Source organism: Trichosurus vulpecula, chromosome 1 (assembly GCF_011100635.1).
Source record: "Trichosurus vulpecula isolate mTriVul1 chromosome 1, mTriVul1.pri, whole genome shotgun sequence".
NCBI lineage: Eukaryota > Metazoa > Chordata > Mammalia > Diprotodontia > Phalangeridae > Trichosurus > Trichosurus vulpecula.
This window is the reverse complement of record NC_050573.1, coordinates 964261-983709: the sequence shown is the minus strand read 5'-3', so window position 1 is coordinate 983709 and position 19449 is coordinate 964261. Positions and strand designations below refer to the sequence as shown.

At 46.7% G+C, this 19449-nt stretch overlaps 1 protein-coding gene across 4 annotated transcripts in view; it reads left to right on the top strand.

Annotated features, from left to right (window-relative positions):
- Positions 1 to 19449, top strand: part of LOC118834700 (glutathione hydrolase 1 proenzyme-like) — a 45771-nt gene that overhangs the window by 5382 nt on the left and 20940 nt on the right. Inside the window, exon 1 of one of the 4 annotated variants that reach the window (XM_036742141.1) lies at positions 12425 to 12443. The exons of the other annotated variants lie outside the window; for them this stretch is intronic. The gene's annotated coding sequence lies outside the window, so the exon portion shown is untranslated. Of the gene's footprint in view, positions 1 to 12424; positions 12444 to 19449 lie in introns of those variants that run through there. 4 annotated transcript variants of the gene reach the window in all.

Sequence of the window (19449 nt, the reverse complement as noted above, 5' to 3'; positions counted from 1 at the left end):
AAGCGGCAGCTAGAGGGCGCTGCAGTGGATAGAGCGCCAGGCCTAGAGTCAGGAAGACTCATCTTCCTGAGTTCAAATCCAGCCTCAGCCACTTACTAGCTGGGTGACCCTGAGCAAATTGCTTAATCCTGTTTGCCTCAGTTTCCTCACCTTTAAAATGAGCTGGAGAAGGAAATGGCAAATCCCTCCAGGATATTGGTCAAGAAACCCTAAATGGGGGCATGGCTAAGGGAATCCTGGATTTTAAAAGGCAGCTGTGAGGAGGAAGGACTTCCCAACCACATATGGGGGTGGGGGATGACACCCTCTCTTTCTTGGAAAATCTGGCACAAAGATTTCTTTCCCCTTTGGCCACTTCCCCTCTTGTCCTAGATACGTTAATGCTGTCTGTCTAGAAGTTTTTCAGTTTCAAATAACGAAAGGTATCTACTTTATCTTTTGTAATCGTCTCTGTCTTTTGTTTGATTAGGAAAATCTCTCTTATCCATAGCTGGGAGAAGTGCATGATCTGTTTTTATTCTAATTTTTTATAGTATGACCTTTAATATTAAGGTCACATATCCATTTAGAATATATTGAGGAATGTGTATATGAAATGTTGGTCCAAGTCTCATTTCTGCCAGACTGCTTTCCAGTTTTCCCAGAAGTTTTTAACAAATAAGGATTTTTTTTCTAGGTGATTTATGCTTTCTGTTTTTATCAAAGACTGGGTTATTGAGTTCTGTTGTTTCTGAATCTCCCTTGTCCTGTCTCTTCCATTCATCTATCTCTCTGTTCTTTCAACAATTACAAATGATTTTGATGACTACTGTTTTATAATAGAGTTTGAGCTCTGGAAGTGCTATTTCCTCTTCATGCCCACTTCTTTTCATCATTTCCCTTTATAGTCTAGATCTTTTGTTTTTCCAAATGAATTTTGTTATTATTTTATCAAGATCTGTAAAGTTTTAGTCATTTGATTGGTATTGGATTAAAAGTATAAATTAATTTAGACAGTTTTGTAACTTTTATTATATTGGCACAGCCTTGCCATGAGCACTGAATATTCCTCTAGTTATTTAAGTTGTTCTTTATTTCGTTAAGGAGCATTTTGTAGTTGAATCTATGCAAGTCTTTCATGTGTTTTGGGAAGTTGATCTCTGGATATTTCATGCACTTTGTTATTATTTGCAATGAGACTTGCCTTTCTATTATTGCGTTTTATGTTTTGTTATCATATAGAAATGCTGTTGATTTGGGGGGTTTTGTAGCCTGCAACTTCACTGAAGCCATTGTCTCAATTAGTGTCTTTGCTAATTTCCTGGGATTTTCCAAGTAAACCATCATATCATCAGCAAAGGGGTATAATTTTATTTCCCCTTTGCCTGTCTTCATGTCTTTAATTTTTTTCTCTTGTCTTATCGTTGCTAGCATTTCCAAAAGGAGAAGAGGAGGGAATAAGCATTTATATAGCACCTCCTATGTGCCAGTCACTCTGCAAAGCACTTTTTACAAATAATATCTACCTGATCCTTACAACTGCACTATGAAGTAGGTGCTGTTTTCCCCATTTTACAGTTGAGAAAACTTCAAGCTAGGTTAAGTGATTTGGCCAGGGTCACACAATTAGTAAGTATAACTATATCAAATAATAGTGGGGATAGTGGACATTCTTGCTTTACTCCTGTATTTATTAGATAAGATTTTAGTGTATACCCATGGTGTATGATGCTTGCTTTTGTTTTTAGATAGATGCTTTTTATGATATTAAAAATAGTCTATGTCTATACTTTGCAGTGTTTTTAATATAAAATAGTGCTGTACTTTGTCAAAGGATTTTTCTTCATCTATTGATAATGATCTGGTTTTAGATGTTTCGATATTTAATATAATTAATTATGCTGATTGTTTTCATAAGGTTGAACTATCCTTGCATCTTTGATATAAATTCCATTCAGTCATAATTAATAATGAATAAATTTCTACATTCTACCCAATTTTGTTTAAAAATTTTGTCATTAATTATATTGGCCTATAGTTTTCCTTTTATGTTTTAATCTTCTCTGATTTAGGTATTAGGACTGTATTTATCTCATTAAAGGATTCTGGCAGGGTGATTGCTTTCTCAGTTTTTGAGAATAATTTGTTTACTACTGGTACTTTAAAAATTTGATGAAATAGGCACCTAGGTGGTATAGTGGATAGAACACAGGCCTGGAGTCAGGAGGACCTAAGTTCAAATTCACCCCTAGACACTTGCTAGCTGTGTGACCCTGGGCAAGTCACTTAACCCTGAATGCCTCCAAAAAAGAAAAAAAAAGTTTGATAAAATTCTCCTGTTAATCAGGAGACCAGGAGATTTTTTCCCCCTTTGCAGCTAGATCTATTTCCCTTCCTGAGATTGTGTTATTTAAGACCTATTTGGTCTTCTCACAGTTTGGGTATTTTATTTTTTTAAGGTATTTTTCTATTTCTTTTATGTTTTAAGTTTTGTTAGCATGTAAGTGATTATTCTGATTATTCTATTTTTTCCAGGTTTGTTATGATTTTACATTGCTCATTTGCTATTTTATTGATTTTATCTTTTGTTCCATTCTTTTTAATCAGATTAGCTAAAGGTTTAACACTTTTATTGGTCTTTTCAAAGAACCAGCTTTTAGTTTTGTTTATCATTTCTGTGATTTTTCTTTCCAATTTGCCTATTTCTCTTCCATATTTTTAATATCTCCTACTTTGAGCTTGTTTTATGTTTATTTTTTGGCTTTCTAATTCTTAAAAATGAATGTTCAGTTCATTAATCCTCTCCTTTTCTATTTTGTTAATGTATGTTCATAGGGATATGATTTTTTTTTTACCCTGAGGATTGCTTTAGCTGCCTCCCAGAAATTTTGGCATGCTATTTCATCATTGTAATTTTCTTTCACATAATTATCCATCATTTCTATGATTTGTTCGACTCACTCATTATTTAAGATTTCATTGTTAAGTTTCCATTTGGCTCTGTATCTTTTGTTTGTGGTCCCTGAACCAATGGCTATTTTTATTACATTATAGTCTGTAAAGGATATATTTGTTGTTCTGCCTTTTTACATTTATTTGCTATATCTCTCTGCCATAAAACATGGTCAGTTTTTGTAAATGTTCCATATGGTTATGAAAAATATGAATATTCTTTTGCTGTCATTTAGAAGATGCTGTAAATTGTTTAACTCTAGTTAGAAGATAGCATAAGTCTTTTAACTCTAGCTTCTCCCACAATTCATTCAGTTCCGTATTTTCCCTTTTGTTTCTCTTTTTGTTAGACTTATCCAAAACTGAGAAAAGGATATTGCAGTCTTCCATCATTTTTGCATCACTGTTTATATCTTCTTATAGCTCAGTTAGTGTTTCATTTATGAATTTGGATTATAAGGCATTTGGATCAAAGAAGTTTATTACCAATATTAATTTGTTGTCTGTGGTTCCTTTCAGCATAATATAATTCTCTCGTTTATCCCTTTTAATTTTTTTAATGCTTGTTTTTGCTTTGCCAGATAGCATGATTACAATTTTTTGGATTCACTTGATGCATAATAAGTTTTTCCCCCATCATCTCAGTTTTATTTTGTGCATGCCTTTATTTTTAAATGTATTTCTTGTAAGCAACAGGCTGTAGGGTTTTTGCTTTCTTAGTTAATGTTACACTTTTCCCTTGGATTGTTTAAACCATTCACATTTGAAGTTGTAAGAGTTAGGTTTCTGTTTTCCTCCATTTTTCTCTAATGTTGATTTTTTTTTTCAAATTATGATCCCCTCCCCCCCGTTCTGCTATAAACACAGTACTAGTTTTTCAGTTACTTTAGCTTCATGTTTTTTGTGATGGCCCTACTCCCACTTACTCTCTTTCCTTCACCTCTAATTTTCCCCTCCTATTTTTTGGTCCCTTTTCCTTTGGAGTTTTGTTTATTAGTTCCTTTTTCTTTTCTGCTTTTATCCCATTATTTAATTCTTCTCCTATTTTTCCTCTCAGTTAATAGGTTCCTCGTTCTCCTCCCCTTCAACTAATTCTGTGATTAGCTTTTAAAATTTCATTTTTGTGCCCCTTTCCAGAGAAGATTTCTCTCATTCTCTCACTCTCTTTATTATTTATTCTCTCTCTCTCTGTTCTCTCTCTCATTCTAGGCTCTCTCCTCTAGGCAGTTTCTGCCACTGCCTTGTAGGGTTTGCCTACAGATTCCCCTTTTCCATTGTCCCTCACTTCCAGAACAATGCCAATTTCTGCAAGTAACAGAGAGGTCACTGCCCCATGGTAGAACTCCCTTTCCCTTCTCCCATTTCTGGATTATTCAATCTACCGCTGATCTATTCCCTGCTCCTGGTTACCTTCTTTCTGATTTGCCTCCAAATCTCCTCCCTGGGTCCATGCCCTGGCACCCCCCAGTTGCCTCTAGGAGTTCCAACATCCACCCCCTTCCAAGGTAGGACAAGTAGAATTTTCAAGCAATAAATTTCCCTAACCCAAGGACCCTCATCTGTCTTCACAGAACATCTTTCTACCCACAGAATGACGCATTAGTAGAACCCCTTCCCACCACCAAAGCAAGGCCTCTCCCCTCCACCCATGATTTTCTTCTCCTGGAGGCTTATCTCTTCCTGAGAGACTACAGGGATCACCTTCCTCTTATTGCTATCCCTTGATTCGATCCAGACACATCATACTCCCCTCCATCTGCCTGCTTGTCTCCCTCCTTCCATGTACCCTCTCATTTTGTAACTTAGTCCCCCAAAACATTGATTCACCTGTAGGCAGGATGCCGCATGGTTCCATCCATAATTCCCCAGTCCCAGATCTTCACCATGGTCTCCATCTGACCTCCACCTTTACCCCTGTCTCCAAGTGTACATTTAGGAAGAAGTCTCTCCCTGGTTACTGGGCTGCCTGCTGAGCTCCGCTGCTCTTCAGAACACGTTACTCCATCTCCTCCTCCATTTTCTGGTGGGCACAAACTCATTCTGCGCTGTTCCAATGCGCTTTCTCCTGCCTTTGGAGATCCTTCTCCTGACGGCTTTCAGAACTTGTTCTTGAACTGAATTTTTAAATTTAATCACTTTGTATCCTGGAGGCCATCTGGAAATTTCTTGCCATTGGAATTTCCTTTTCTATGTTCAGGAGTTCTGGGCATCTCTCTTCTGATGTTTTGTTCATGATGGTGTGAAGGTCTTTTGTCCTTCTGTGTTCTGGGAGGTCTGTGATCCTCAAGCTGTCTTCAGGAGCCCTACATTTGGCTTGCATATTTTCTTTGAATGTTCTTGTCTTTTACTTCTCTTTTCTTAGATCGTCTTTCCCTTCTGTGAATTTAAATTCCCAATCTATTGTTTTGCCTTTGGCACTCTCCATTGCAGACACCAGTATTTCTGTCTTACTCATTGCTTCTGCTGTGTAGGCCAGAAACTCTGCTCCCTTCATTCTCATTCCTCTTTAAGCCACTCAGGATCAGTGTGTTGTGGTGCTGTGTTCCCTCACATTTCACAGGGTCTTCTGTCCCAAAGACAGATGGATCACTCTTTTTCTTCTCCGTATTTTTCCATAGATTCCTGAATTTGTTCCCCACCTCCCCCTGTCCTGAGATCTCTGCCTTGTTGTAGTGGAGTGGTTCAAATAACAAAATGAAAGTATTAGAACAGCAAGGAGAGATAAGAAAGTTTTCTGAAATGAGCAATGCAAAGAAATAGAAGAAAACAACAGAATGGGAAAGAGAAGAGATCTCTTCAAGAAAATTAGAGATAATAAGGGAAAAAAAACTTCATAGCAAAATGGGCATGATAAAAGACAAGAATGGTAGGGACAGTGGCAAGAATACACAAAAGAACTGTACAAGAAAGATCTTAACATCCCCAATAACCACAACGGTGTGGTTACCGATCTAGAACCAGACATCCAGGAGAATGAAGTCAAGTGGGCCTTAGGAAGCATTGCTGACAGCAAGGCTAGTGGAGGTGATGGAATTCCAGCTGAGCTGTTTAAAACCCCAAAAGATGAAGCTGTTAAAGTATTGCACTCAGTATGCCAGCAAGTTTGGATAACTCACCAGTGGCCACTGGATTGGAAAAGATCAGTGATGTCCCAATCCTGAAGAAGGGCAATGCCAAGGAATATTCAAATTACTGAACAATGAAACTCATTTCACACACCAGCAAGGTTATGCTTAAGATTCTGCAGTCTAGCCTTCAGCAGTATGTGAACTGAGAATTCCCAGAGGAGCAGGCTGGTTTTCAAAGAGGCAAAGGAACTAAAGACCAAATTGCCAGCATTCTCTAGATTATGGAGAAAACAAGGGAGTTCCAGAAAAAACATCTACTTCTGCTTCATTGACTCCACTAAAGCCTTTGATTGTGTGGATGACAACAAAATGTGGCAAGTCCTCAAAGAGATGGGAGTACCAGATCATCTTACATGTCTCTTGAGGAACCTGTATGTGGGTCAAGAAGCAACAATTGGAACCAAACATGGAACAACTGATTGGTTTAAGATTGGAAAAGGAGTATGACAAGGCTGTCTATTGTCACCTTATTTAACTTATATGCAGAATACACCATGTGAAATGCCAAGCTGGTCAAATCAAAAAGCTGGAATTAAGGTTTCTGGGAGAAATAGCAACAGTCTCAGATATGCAGATGATACCACTCTGAGGGCAGAAAGGGAAGAGGAGTTAAGAAGCCTCTTGGTGAGGGTAAAAGAGGAGGCCATAACAGCTGGCTTGAAGCCTAATATAAAAAAAAGATAAAATAGGGGAAAGGACCTATTTGTACGAAAATATTTGTAGTAGCTCTTTTTGTGGTGGCTAACAATTGAAAATCAAAGGGACACCCACCAATTGGGGAATGGCTGAACAAACCGTGGTATATGAATATAATGCAATATTATTGTGCAGTACGGAATGACAAGCAGTATGTTTTCCAAAAAACCTGGAAAGACTTGCATGAACTGATGCAAAGTGAAGCGAACAGAACAATGAGAACGTTGTTCATAGTAACAGTGATATTGTTGGATGAAGAACCATGAATGACTTAGCTGTTCCCAGTCATACAAGTATCCAAGACAATCCTAAAGGACATATTACCCACTTTCAGAGAAAGAGCTGATATTGATTGAATACAGACCTGAAGAATGATATTTTTCACTTTCTTTCATTTTTTCTTTTATTGGAGTCTTCTTGTACAGAATCACTAATATGGAAATGTCTTACATAATTGCACATGTATCTCTTATATCTGATTGCTTATCATCTCAGGGAGGGAGAGGGGAGGGAGGGAACTCAAAACTTTAAATATGAATGTTAGAAAATAAAAAAAAACTAAGATCTTAGAAGCTGCTACCCTCACTTCCTGACAAATAGAGGGAGGAGAAATGGAAGCAGTGTTAGATTTTATATTCATCAGCTCAAAGATCACTGCAGATGGCAGGCGAAGCTGTGAAATTATAAGTTGCTTGCTCCTTGGAAGGAAAGCTATGGCAAATCTGGACAGCAAAAGCAAAGACATCACCTTGCTGATGAAGGTCCACATAATCAGACCTATGGTTTTTTCAGTAGCAATGTATGACTGCGAGAGTTGGATCGTAAGGAAAGTTGCAGGATCGATATTTTTGAATCGTGGTGCTAAAGAAGGCTTATGAGAGTCCCTTGGACAGCAAGGAGGTCAAATCAGTCAATACTTACAGAAATTAATTCAGGCTATTCACTGGAACATCAAATAAATACTGAAGCAGAAGCTTAAATACTTTGGTGACATGATGAGAAGAGGGGACTCATTGGCAAAGACCCTGATGTTGGGAAAGATTGAAGGCAGAAGGAGAAGGGGAGGGCAGAGGATGAGATGGAAGATAGTGTCACAGAAACAAGGAACATCAACTTGGACACACCACGGGAGATTGTGGAGGACAGAAGGGCCTGGTGTGCTATGGCCCATGGAGTCGAGAAGAGGCAGACATGACTGAACAGCAATGAATTTATTCACTAGAACTGGAGGCCACAATGCCTTCTGCTGTTAATATTTTCCCTGTTTATTTATCTGTTGATGTTCAAAGTCTTTGAGATTTCTTCTTCCTGAGATCTTTGGTAATTTCATTATCCCCTCCCCCCCATCTCATTTTCCTCTTTTGCTTACTTCCTGACTCTCTCCCCTCTGATGGTGGTTTCCCTGTGAGTTGGATCTCAAAGTGTCTCAGCTTTCTCCCATGTTGGGCATCTAACAGTTCACCAGCCTAGACCTTTGCCCCAACTGACTTTTGGGTGGTCAGAACTGGCTCCAACTGGATGCTTGGCTCTTTTCCTCAGGCTTGCTGGGGTGTTGCACAGACTCTCCCCCTACCCCTAAATATCAGTGCCTGCCTTGCTCCTTCTGTTCCTCACTTTTCTGGCCCAGCACTGGCAGGTCAGGTCCTGCTGAACTGGTGGTCCTCTCTTGATTCTTAAAATTGAGGTCTCCGAATCCTGGGTGGAGGGGGCACTTGAGCTCTATTTCAAACCCAGACACATGACCTGCTCTTTTCCTCTGTTTCTTCACTCTCCTGTGAGATCTTTTGCAACACAGAACTCTGTCTAGTCTGAAGCTTGACTCTCCACAGACCTGAAAAGAGGGAAGGGGGCCAGGGTGTGTTGTTGGTTTTTATTGCAAGCTTGTGGGTTGGTCCCTGGCTGGGGTAGTACAATCTTGCTGCAAATAGGGTGGTGGGTGGTGGTCCAAGGGGTGTTGAGTGAGCTCAGGGTAGGTGTAAACCACCTTTTATGTTCTGGGTGTCCTAGACCCTGAAGACAGCTGAAGTTTCTTTATCTTTGGTGCATAATTTCTGTTATAGAGAGGTTTGAGATGTCATGGGGATTGGAGAAAATGTCTAGTACACCATCTCATTGGTTGTATGACCCAGGCTCCTGTCAAAGTCATTGATTTCTAGCTTTTTCAATGTTTGCTCAGCTCTACATTTTCCTATTCATTTAACTTTCTATTCAATTTGTCCAACTCTGAGAGAGGAACATTAAAGTCTCCAACAGTTATTGCTTTATTATCTTTTTTCTTGCAATTCAGGTTTTTTTTTTGTTTTATTAGGCACAATTCCATCTGTTGCACATCTGTTTAGAATTGATATTAGTTAATTTCTGTGGGTTAAGTACAATATTACCTTAACTTTCTCTGTTTCTCTTGATATTGCAAATTTTTGTTTCTGCTTTTTCTGGTAGCAGAATGTGAAATCTTTCTGGATGGGGAGGGAGGGCTCAAGCCTATTATGTGCCAGGCACTGTGCTAAGCACTTTAAGACAAACACTTTTATTTGAGCCTCACAGATGAGGAAACTGAGGCAGTGACAGTGAAGTGACCCAGCTAGTAAGTGTCTGGGGACAAATTTGAACTCAAGTCTTCCTTGCTTCAGGTCCAACACTTCGTCCACTGCACCATCCAGCTGGGGTTGAGATTTCAAGGAGAGGATGGTGGTGTCTTGGGCAGAAGTGGGGGCAACTTTGGGCAGAAAGGTAATGCCTACTGTAAACTTCTCCAGTAGAATGGAAGCTCCTGGAGGGTGGGGACTGTCTTTTTCTTCTTTTTGTTTTGGCTTTGTATATCCCCATCTCTTTCACTAGTACCTGGCTTATGCTGGTTCAGTAGAATGAGTATGGCACCTGAGATGCTGCTGGGACCTCCAGGGAAAGGGAGCTGTCCATCAGGCAGTTGCCAATGTAAGGCTGGAGCTCAGGTGAGACTAGGGCTGGATAAGGAAATGAGGGAGTCAGGGGCATAGAAATGAGAGGTGAGAGGTGAGCCTGTGGCAGCTGAGGAGGAGGTCACCAGGAAAGGCTAAGGAGCTCCCAGGATGGAGCCTTGTGGATGAGCACACTGAGGAAGCAGGGGCAGGAAGGCCAGAAGGCAAAGGAGACTGAGAAGGAGCTGTCAGGGAGGAAGGAGGGAAACCATGCAGGAGCAGTGGCCAGGAAGGCCCAGGAGGCAATAGCCTCTGGAAGGAAATGGGGGAGGAATGAAGGAAGTTGATGATGGGGCTAAAATCAGCATAGAGGGCAGTAGGATGAGGACTGAGAAAGGGCTCACCAGGAGTAACCTGGAGGAGAAGAGTGACCTTTGAGCTATCCTGGAAGCCAGAGCGCATGGGGGTAAGTCTTGGCACTGCTGTCCAAAGGAGCAGCTTTGGGGCCACTGGGCTGCAGTGGACTTCCTCAGTGCAGGAGTCGAAATAGTTAAGGTTCATGGTGGGGAAGTAACCCAGGCTTGGAGTTGGCCAAAGTTTGTCGGTGGGAGGCAGGACAAGGGGTTCCGAGGAGAAAGGAAGCTGAATTGGCCAACCCTGCATTCCAGCTTGTGAAGGAAGGAGAGTGAGGGGTTGGAGACTGGCAATTGGAGTAGGCTGAGGGATGAGAGAGATCTTACAGGTGTAATCTATGGGAAAACTGAAACTGCCCAGAATAGAGAAGGGGCAGCGACCAGTCCAAGGTCAAGGTCTGTCTATGGGTAGTGGTCAGTGCCAGGGGCCAGTGCTTGGAGATCCTGTCTCTGTCTGAGAACATGCTGTTGGGTAGATTTTGTCTCTCCCCCAACCTCACCCCTGTCCCCAGGCTCCAGGACAGACAGCTCCTTTTACCTCAAAGTCCTGGACTAATGATCACAGTCTGATTAGGGAGGGAGTGGAAGGGGGGAATGAACCAGCCTTTGGGGAGGCTGGTGCCCTCTGCCCTCCTTCCCTGCTCCTGAGGGCACTGTGCAGGGACGTTCACACCCTTGCGTAGGTGTTAATGGGTCACTTGGAGTTAATGTCTTACCCTGCCCCTAACTCATTTGCCAAAATATTTCCCATGGGCTCCCTGGGCCACATGGACTTCAGGCCCCTGCCAGCTTCGGGCCCAGACCCTTCAAGGTGGGATGGACCTCAGAAACACCTTTAGTTCCTGTGATTGCGAGTCACCATCTCTCTGTTTCACCCCAGGCATATATTAGGCCCCTGCTAGGTGCTGGCCACTTTCCTTGGGGCCCTGGGAGACCCTCAGTGATCATGCCCAGTGATGAAGGGAGTGTGGCCAGCTCAGTAATGACTGGCAGTCAGAACCAAACAGCCAGAGGAGGGCTGACCAGGGCTGAGGACATCCAGCCAGGTGCCTCCCTGGTCCCAGAAGCCAAAGCTTTTGGGCTGACACTCCACCCTGACCCCAAGATCATTTTCAGAACACGTGTTGCCTCTCCTTGCCTCCCCAGTGTGATCTTTATGGAGCTGATTTGTTCAGACCCAGCCATGGGGCTGACATCGATCTCTTGGACCCAGTTCAAGGCTCCAGCCTGTCAAGAGCCTTTTCCATCCTGATTGTCACGCAATCAATCAGTCCCTGAGCATTCATCAAATACTTTCTGTGTGCCTGACATTGTGCTGAGCTCCGAAGGCCCTGCCCTCAAGGAACGGCAGACAGTTCCTTGGATGGATTGGGGTCTCAGAGTGTAAGGCACTGGTAGCTGGGGGATGAGGGAGGATTCTTGCAAACTGAATCTGGGAGGAAGTGACCTCTGGGCTTTTATCCAAGTCTCTGATCAGTGTGTTAAACAGCTCAGACCCTGGAACACCCCTGGAGACCTTTTGCCCTGTCCACAGGAACCCATTAACAGAGACCCTTGGAGTCCGGCCATCCAGCTGGTGCTGAAACCAGTAGGAGACACTCAGTCAAAAGCCTAAGTCAACCATATCCACTCTGCCCCCTCCCTATGGTCCGAAAGGGACTTGCGTCACCTGATCCAGCCTTGAGGAAGGAGAGAGTGTCCTTGGGGAGGAGACACTAGGTACTAGACAAATATGAAGTGGGGGGTGGGCCCTAAGGACTGTGAAGCCACAGGGGCCCTGGAAGGCAGGTGGGCAGGGCCGGGAGCTGAGCCTGAATGAGAGGTTCTGAGAGGCATAGGTGGGAGGAAGCAGGGCACTCCAGCCATGGTGGGGGTGATGGTTGGGAGGTGGGAGACAAGGCTTCATACGAGGACCATCAAGGAGGCCCATGTCCCTGGAATGTGGAGACGTGTGTGTGTGTGTGTGTGTGTGTGTGTGTGTGTGTGTGTGTGTGTAAGTGAAAGAAGTAATGTGTAACCAGCCTGGGCAAGAGAGAGGGCTTAGAGACGGCTTTAGAACCAAACAGAGGAGACTGGATATTCTTCTTGGGGCAGAGGTCGGATCTGGGTCTGAGCAGCACTCTCCATGAGGAGATTGGCTAGGAGGGGCAGGGAGAGACTGGGCGCAGGAAACCTGCTCCAGGATGGAGGTAATTAGGGCCCGATCTAGGGTGGGACCAGTGAGTGCGGAGGAGGAGATGGATGTGAGTCATGTGACCCAGCACTCAATTAGATGTGGGGATGGGGAAGCCGTTAGGGAATAGTGCTATTAATGACTAACAGTGCTGCTATGATCCCCATTTCTACAGCTGAGAAACTGAGGCAGGAAAACTTCCCAGGTAAGTAACTTGCACCGGGTCCCACAGCTAGGAAATGTGAAGCAAGTCAGTTCTTCCTGGCTCCAGGCTCATCACCCTATCCACTGTGGCGCCCCCTAGCACTCACTCAGGTAGAGTGAAGTCTGTGAATGGGAAGATGGTGGTGTTCTTGGTAATGCAGAGCTCAGGAGAGGAATATGGATGAGGTGGGGGGCAGGGCGGAGAGAAAAGCATGGCTAGTTCTTTCGGGGACCTTCTGGGTGTCCTCTGGTCCTGGGTTTCAGAGGGCTGAAATCACATTCCTCAGAGTCTAAGCAGGAATGATGGAGTCCCAGAACAGCAGAGGTGGAAGGAGCCTGAGTGAACGGGGCCACCCAGCCCACAAATCAAGAGCCCGCTTGTCTACAATAATCCAAGCCACGGCCATGTGGTCCCAGTGGGGGGAGCCCACCCCCAGCCCAGGCAGCCCGCTCCATTTTGGGAAGCCCAACTAGAGTCGTCTCTTTGGAGGTCCTGGCTCTGCCTGCTGGAGTCAAGCATGACCACGGCTGGTCCCTCCTCCTCAGGGAAGCCTCTTTGGATTCTTCCCCAACCCTCCTGCCTGCTTCCTCTCACATCTGAGTCTTCTCTTCAGGCTAACATGCTCAGTTCCTCCAACTGAGGATGGGGGCTCAGTGAGGAGATGGAGGGGTCAGCGAGGGATTGGGGGTTCAGTGAGGGGGATGGGGGCTCAGTAAGGGGGATGGGGGCTCAGTGAGGGAGATGGGGATCAGTGAGGGGGATAGGGGCTCAGTGAGGGGGATGAGGGCTCAGTGAGGGGCATGGGGGATCAGTGGGGAGTGGGAACTCAGAGAGGGGGATGGGGGGCTCACAGACAGTCAGCGGGGCTCAGTCAGTGAGGGATTTGGGGCACACTTAGTGAGGAGGCAGGAGCAAGGAGCATGGCCAAGACACAGAAGGCTTTGGCAGGAGTTTGGGCTGCTGGGGAGGGTGGTGCAGATCTGGGGCCCCCAGCCTGGCGCCAGTGAGGAGCTTTGGCGGCCCAGCCAGTATAGGAAGAGGCTCTGCCGGCTTCTCACTCATGGAGGGCATGTTCCAAGTTCTAATGAGGGGTAATTGGGGCACTGGGGTGCTGCCTGGCAAAGTGCCCCCACCCACATGTGCTCCAGGGGAAGCACCGCAGTGGACCCTCCCCTGGCCCTCTGTGTCAAAGCTGGCTTGAGCTGGCTGCAGTGGGCCCAGGCTCTCTCCCAGCCAGTCCCGTTGGTGGGCAGTGAATCCTTGGGCCTCTCCTGGGCCCTTCTTGATCTCTAAGCAGTGGCCAGTGCTTCTGTTTTGTCTGGGCTTCAATGATCTGGCTCCTTCCTGGCTCCTCTTCTCTTTCTCTCACTGTCCTTGTCCAGCTCCTGACTCTCCTGCTATTTCTCTGACGATCCCTTTTCCAGCTTCTAGGCTGGATCTTTCTCCAGGTCCTGCCCACTCCATGGGGGGAGGGGTGGTGTGCCCCCACTCCCACCAGGGACTGTTCTTGGTGACCTCACCAGCTCTCATTACTTTAATCATCACCTGCCTGCAGGTGCCACCCAGATGTGTATCACAGCCCCAGCACCCCCGGAGTTGGAGTCCGGGTACAGAATGTCCTCGCTCCCTTTCCCTGGGAAGGAATCCTCAGCTTTCCTGGTAGGATCCGGTTTTAAATCCTGCTTTGGACACTTACTGCCTCCCTGACCTTGGACAACATCCACCCTGCTCCTCATTTATAAAGGGAGGAGGTCCCTTTAGCTGAGTCTGACATAGAGCTCTCCTCCCTGGGATCCCCAGCATGGGAAGGGCATCCTATAGGGGAAGTGCTCCATGGAGGGGGAAGCTCTCTGATTTTATGGAACTTTTCCTGGGAGAGAGCCTTAGCTACCCTCTTCCACCCCTCCCCCTATTGCTGTGCAACACCGAGGAAGGCATTTGGTGCCTCTGGGCTTCCGGATGTGGGAGAACAATATCAGTTTGCAGTTTTGGTGGGAGGTGCAGTGTGGGGAAGGAGAGAGCTGGTTCTGTCTTTGGCTCTGGAGTGACTCTTGGGAGATCAGATAGAACCCTATGGGCCAGCACTGCAGCCGTGTCTGTAGGTGCTGGCCTCCTGTGCTGGGGGTAAGGAGCTGGGATGGCTCAGCCTCTTTCCCACTGACTCCCTCTGCCTCCCCCCACCCCCGCCACTTTGTCATATTCATGGCAGCTTGGAGTTAGAGGAAGGGCAGACAGAGAAGGCTTTTTGGGTAAGGGTCTGCTTCCTGCTCTCCTCCTCCATAGGATGCCGTGCAGCCAGCAAGCTAGGGAGTGGGGATGCAGAGACCGAAGCCAGAGTGAGATTAGCCCTGGCCAACCCCTCCCCCTCCACCCACTGCTTTGCCTCTAGACCTGACTGAGGAAATAGTCTTTGCCGAGTGACTCTGATGGTGGTGAGAGAGGTGTCAACCACTAGGGAGGCCCCAAATGGAGTCTCAGACATGGAGGCAGGAGGTGATATTCTGAGAACAGAACAGCAGAAAGGCCAGTTTGGTTGGAAGAGAGATGGTGTGAAGGCTAGAGGAATATGTTTGGAAAGGTAGGAAGGGGCCAGGTGAGGAAGGACTTTATATGCCATTAAGTCAGGAGTCTGCATTCAGTCCCAAAGGGAAGGGGAAAGCCCCTGAAGCATCTAGAACTGCTGCATTTGAGCAAGATCATCTGGACTGCTCCACAGAAGATGGACTGGAGTAGGGAAAGACTCAAGGCAGGCTATTGCAACAGTCCAGGTATGAAGTGATGAGGGTGTCCACCAGGGTTGGGGTAGGGTCAGAAGGGAGAAAGCATATTGGAGAGATGCTATAGAGGTGAAATCTAAGATGATGTATTGGGGATCAAGATGGGCTCTTAGCACTTATTTAACCAGGTGCCCTTGAAGAGTTTGGCCTTTGTTTCCTTTGATTAATTCAGTGTCTTTGATTGAGTCTTATTAGGTGCTACGCCTATGTGGGTGTGAATTGGTAACTAAGGTGGGGCTCCAGGTGGGGCCGATGAAGGGATGTGCTAAGACCAGGGACAATAGTAAGAGCTATTTGGTAAAGCAGATCAAAAGAACCTGGGCTTGCAGCGTTCTGTGAGCTGGTTGTTGTTGGTTTTACACCCCCATGACAGCTGCTAGCCGGATTGTTGAAACAGATGTTGAAGAGGTGAAATCGACCAGAGATGCCACAAAGGTGAAATTGACCAGAGGTGCGGCAAGAAAGGAAAGGAAGGAAGGAAGGAAGAAAGAAAGAAAGAAAGAAAGAAAGAGAAAGAAAGAAAGAAGTTGACAGGAGATGGTGCAGAGGTGAAATGAACCGGAGATGCTCCACAGGAGAAATGGACCAGAGATGCTGCAAGAAGAAAAGGAAGGAAGGAAGGAAGGAAGGAAGGAAGGAAGGAAGGAAGGAAGGAAGGAAGGAAAGAATTGACAAGAGATGGTGCAGAGGTGAAATCCACCAGAGATGGTGCAGAGGTGAAATGGACCAGAGATGCTGCAGAGGTGAAATGGGCCAGAGGTGCGGCAAGAAAGGAAAGGAAGGAAGGAATGAAGGAAGGAAGGAAGGAAGGAAGGAAGGACGAAAGAAAGAAAGAAAGAAAGAAGTTGACAGGAGATGGTGCAGAGGTGAAATGAACTGGAGATGCTGCACAGGAGAAATGGACCAGAGATGCTGCAGAGGTGAAATGGGCCAGAGGTGCTGCAGGAAGAAAAGGAAGGAAGGAAGGAAGGAAAGAATTGACAAGAGATGGTGCAGAGGTGAAATCCACCAGTGATGGTGCAGAGGTGAAATGGACCAGAGATGCTGCAGAGGTGAAATCAACAGGCCTTGACACCATATTGGATATGAGGGTGAGAGAGTGAGGAGTCCAGGATGACCCTGAGACTGGGAGCCTGAAAGTCTGGAAGGATGGCAATGGCCTTCACAGCAGGAGGGAAAGTAGGAGTGGGGGAGTTTCTAGAGGGGAAGATAATGAGTTCTGTTTTGGACATGTTGAGTTTGAGAGGTTTACTGGACTTCCAGTTTGTGGTGTCCAAGATAGATAAGGAGTGGTTATTTGTACATAGCTTTGCCATATTTTTGTATTTATTCATCCTCCATTCCTGCCTGGTTCCCATCTTCTGTACATTTCTTTGGAAAATTTCACCTCACCTTCCTTTCCACCCAAGACTCCCCTGCTTCCTCACCCCAGAGAGCCCTCCCTTGGAGCAAAGAGTAAATAAGAGAGAGGGGAAAAAGTTCGATAGTAAAAAGAGCTGGCCTTTCTCTAGTGCTTTACGCACAGCTCATTTGAACCTCCCAACAGCCCTGGGAGGTAGGTGCTATTATTGATTTACATTTTATAGATGAGGAAATGAATTTAGGGATAGAGTATATGAGATGTTCAAGGAAGTGGCCACCTGGGTGAGGGCTGCTTATCCACCTTTGGTGTCCACCTCTCACTCGACTCTCACCTGTGGCTCCAAGAAGCTGCAGCATGCACAGTAGCCACCCCTTGGTAAACCACTGTGGCAGACGAGCTAAACCAGGTGGAACATAACCCACAGGCCTCAAATCTGTTGGTGGGTCGGGGATGTGAAGACTTCCCCTGGCAGAATGGGAAGATGAGAACAATTTGTCGAATGGCCATGAAGGCGGCTGAAGCAGGCGCAGTGGAGCACTTAGAGCTTGGTCAGACGTGGAAGACACTGAGGTCATCCATTGTATCCTGCGCCATAGCCAGTCAGCTTGATTCTTGTCCTGCACTGGACCTTGAAGACTCTGGAGCAGAAAGGGGCCATCACCTCATGATGTCTTTGAAAACAAAGGACAAGCAACAATGATGGGGAAACTGAAGCAGACAGAAGACCATCCAGGGTTTGCCCAGCTGGTTGAATGCCTGAGGTCAAACATGAACTTAGGTCTTTGGGACTCTAGGGCCAGTGGTTCTGGGCACTGTGGTGCTCCCTGGCAATGGCTCAGTAGCATGTGCCGTCCAAGGCCATAGCCCTCCCCACCACCACCTCTGCCAAGGAGAAAGTTAGGCTCATTTCCTCGTCTAACCCAGCTTGATCATTGTGACCCCATTTTCAGTTTGTGAGTCTTGGCCTCCTGGTTCTGCTGCCTTCTCTGCTTTGGGTCAGAGTCATTTTCCTAGATATCTCCCCATCCCTAGCCATGGTAGTGAGGATCTTGCTGTTCCACCTGGACTCCTCAGCTGGTAGAGTTATCTTCCCTGGGCAGAAGGGCACCAGCTGCTGTGGCTGTTGTGATGGATAGGCGCCTTTCTTTCTCTCAGTCTTGGACTTAATCCCAGAATTTTGTCCAGTCTGCCAGCTGGCTTGACCCCTACAGGCTTCCCTCTCAGGGTTGGAGGGACCTCTGGCAGACACCAGTCCAACCTGTAGAGTGCTGGCCCCAACTGTGTGGTAGGCTGTCATGTTGGTGACTATTTGGCCCACCTAGTGAGTGGTCTCAGAAGTCCCAAAGAGTGCCTGAGCATCTAAGAAACCACCCCCATAGCCAACTCCAAAGGATGCTTGGGGGTAGCCAGCCCATCTGAGCCCTGGTGGTTGACTCCACATCTTGCCAAGCATCCAGCTGGTGGCGGCTTCCTTTGGGCCCACCAAAAGACAGCACAGGTAGACATCCCTCTCCAAACTTGCAGTCTGTGTGCCGGGGGCTCTGCAAGCCTGGTCTTCTGCCCACTCCCTTCCCTTGACCCCCAAGGTCCAGAGGACAGTGATTTGATGCATCCAGATTGGGAAGTCCAGAACTGACTGAGCCCACATTCTTTCCTGCCTCGAGGCTCCTCTTGGCACTGGCTGGGCAGGAGGGCAGCGGCTGCCAGTCCCACCACATCTGCCCTGCCCTGCACCCCTCCAGCTGCACCCCCCATCCTGTCGGCTATGCTGACCCCGCCTCACCCTGCCTACCTCCTGCCCTCTTGTTCCCCAGGGCTGTTGATCTGAATCTTCCAGACTATCTCAGCCTGTCCCCCAGCAAGCTGGCTGCCATCTGCTGCTACTTGGAGCAGGGTGTCCTGGCATCTTGTACTCTCTTATCTGTACCTAGTGTCCTTGTGGGGTGGCAGCTCTGCCCCCACCTAGTTGGCAGTCCTCCCCTCCCCAGGCCCTGGGGCCAATCCCTCTCCTGGGTGGCATCCATTCTTGTGATGCCCACTACTTTCGGGGTGGTGAGTCCAGCCCGCTGTTGGGAGCTCCCCTACTGCCCGCTGCCCCTTGGCTTTCCAGAACATTCTTAAGAGCTGAGATTCGTAGGATTCCTGAGGCCTCAGTCTCTGTGGTCCCCATTCTCAGTGCTTGGAGGGTGGGGGCATGGTCACCTTCCTGGGGCTCAGCTTTCAATCGTGCCCATGCTACTGACTGGCTTCCTCTGCCCCTCCAGATCAGTTTCCCATTGTGTCCTTCAGCCTTTCCTGTTCTGGGTTTGTGGTCCCTCCTCAAGAACAGGGCCCTCAAGCCAGGGTCAGGCTCTGGAGCTGTCTCCAAGCCAATAGATGATGCTCAACACACATTTATTAAGGGCCTAAGATGTTCTGGATTGGAGACACGAATTCGAAAAAATAGACAGTCCCTGCCCTCAGGAGCTTCCAATCTAAAACAAAGTACACAAAAGGACAGTGAAGAGGAAGAGGAGGAAGTGAGGGGGGAGGGAAGTCAGTCAGAGAGGTCCCAAGGTGGGAGGCAGGGGCAGGAGAGACCTATGCCTCCAAGCAATGGCGAGAGTCTGAGCTTAATGGGCCCTCAGTGGGCACTGAGTCCAACCTGTTCCTGTGAAAGAGCAAGGATCTGAGGACTCCTAGAGTTCAAATCCTGACTCTCCTGAGTGTTGGTCTCACTGGCTTCTCCAGAGCCTTCCAGCCTAAGCTGACCCTAGCCCCGCCCCAGGCAGACCCTTTCCTTCTGTGGAGTCCAGAGACAACATTGGTCAGCAGGGGAGGGCCAGGCCCGGGCAGCCCAAAGTTCTGGGGGGATCCCTGGCTCCCT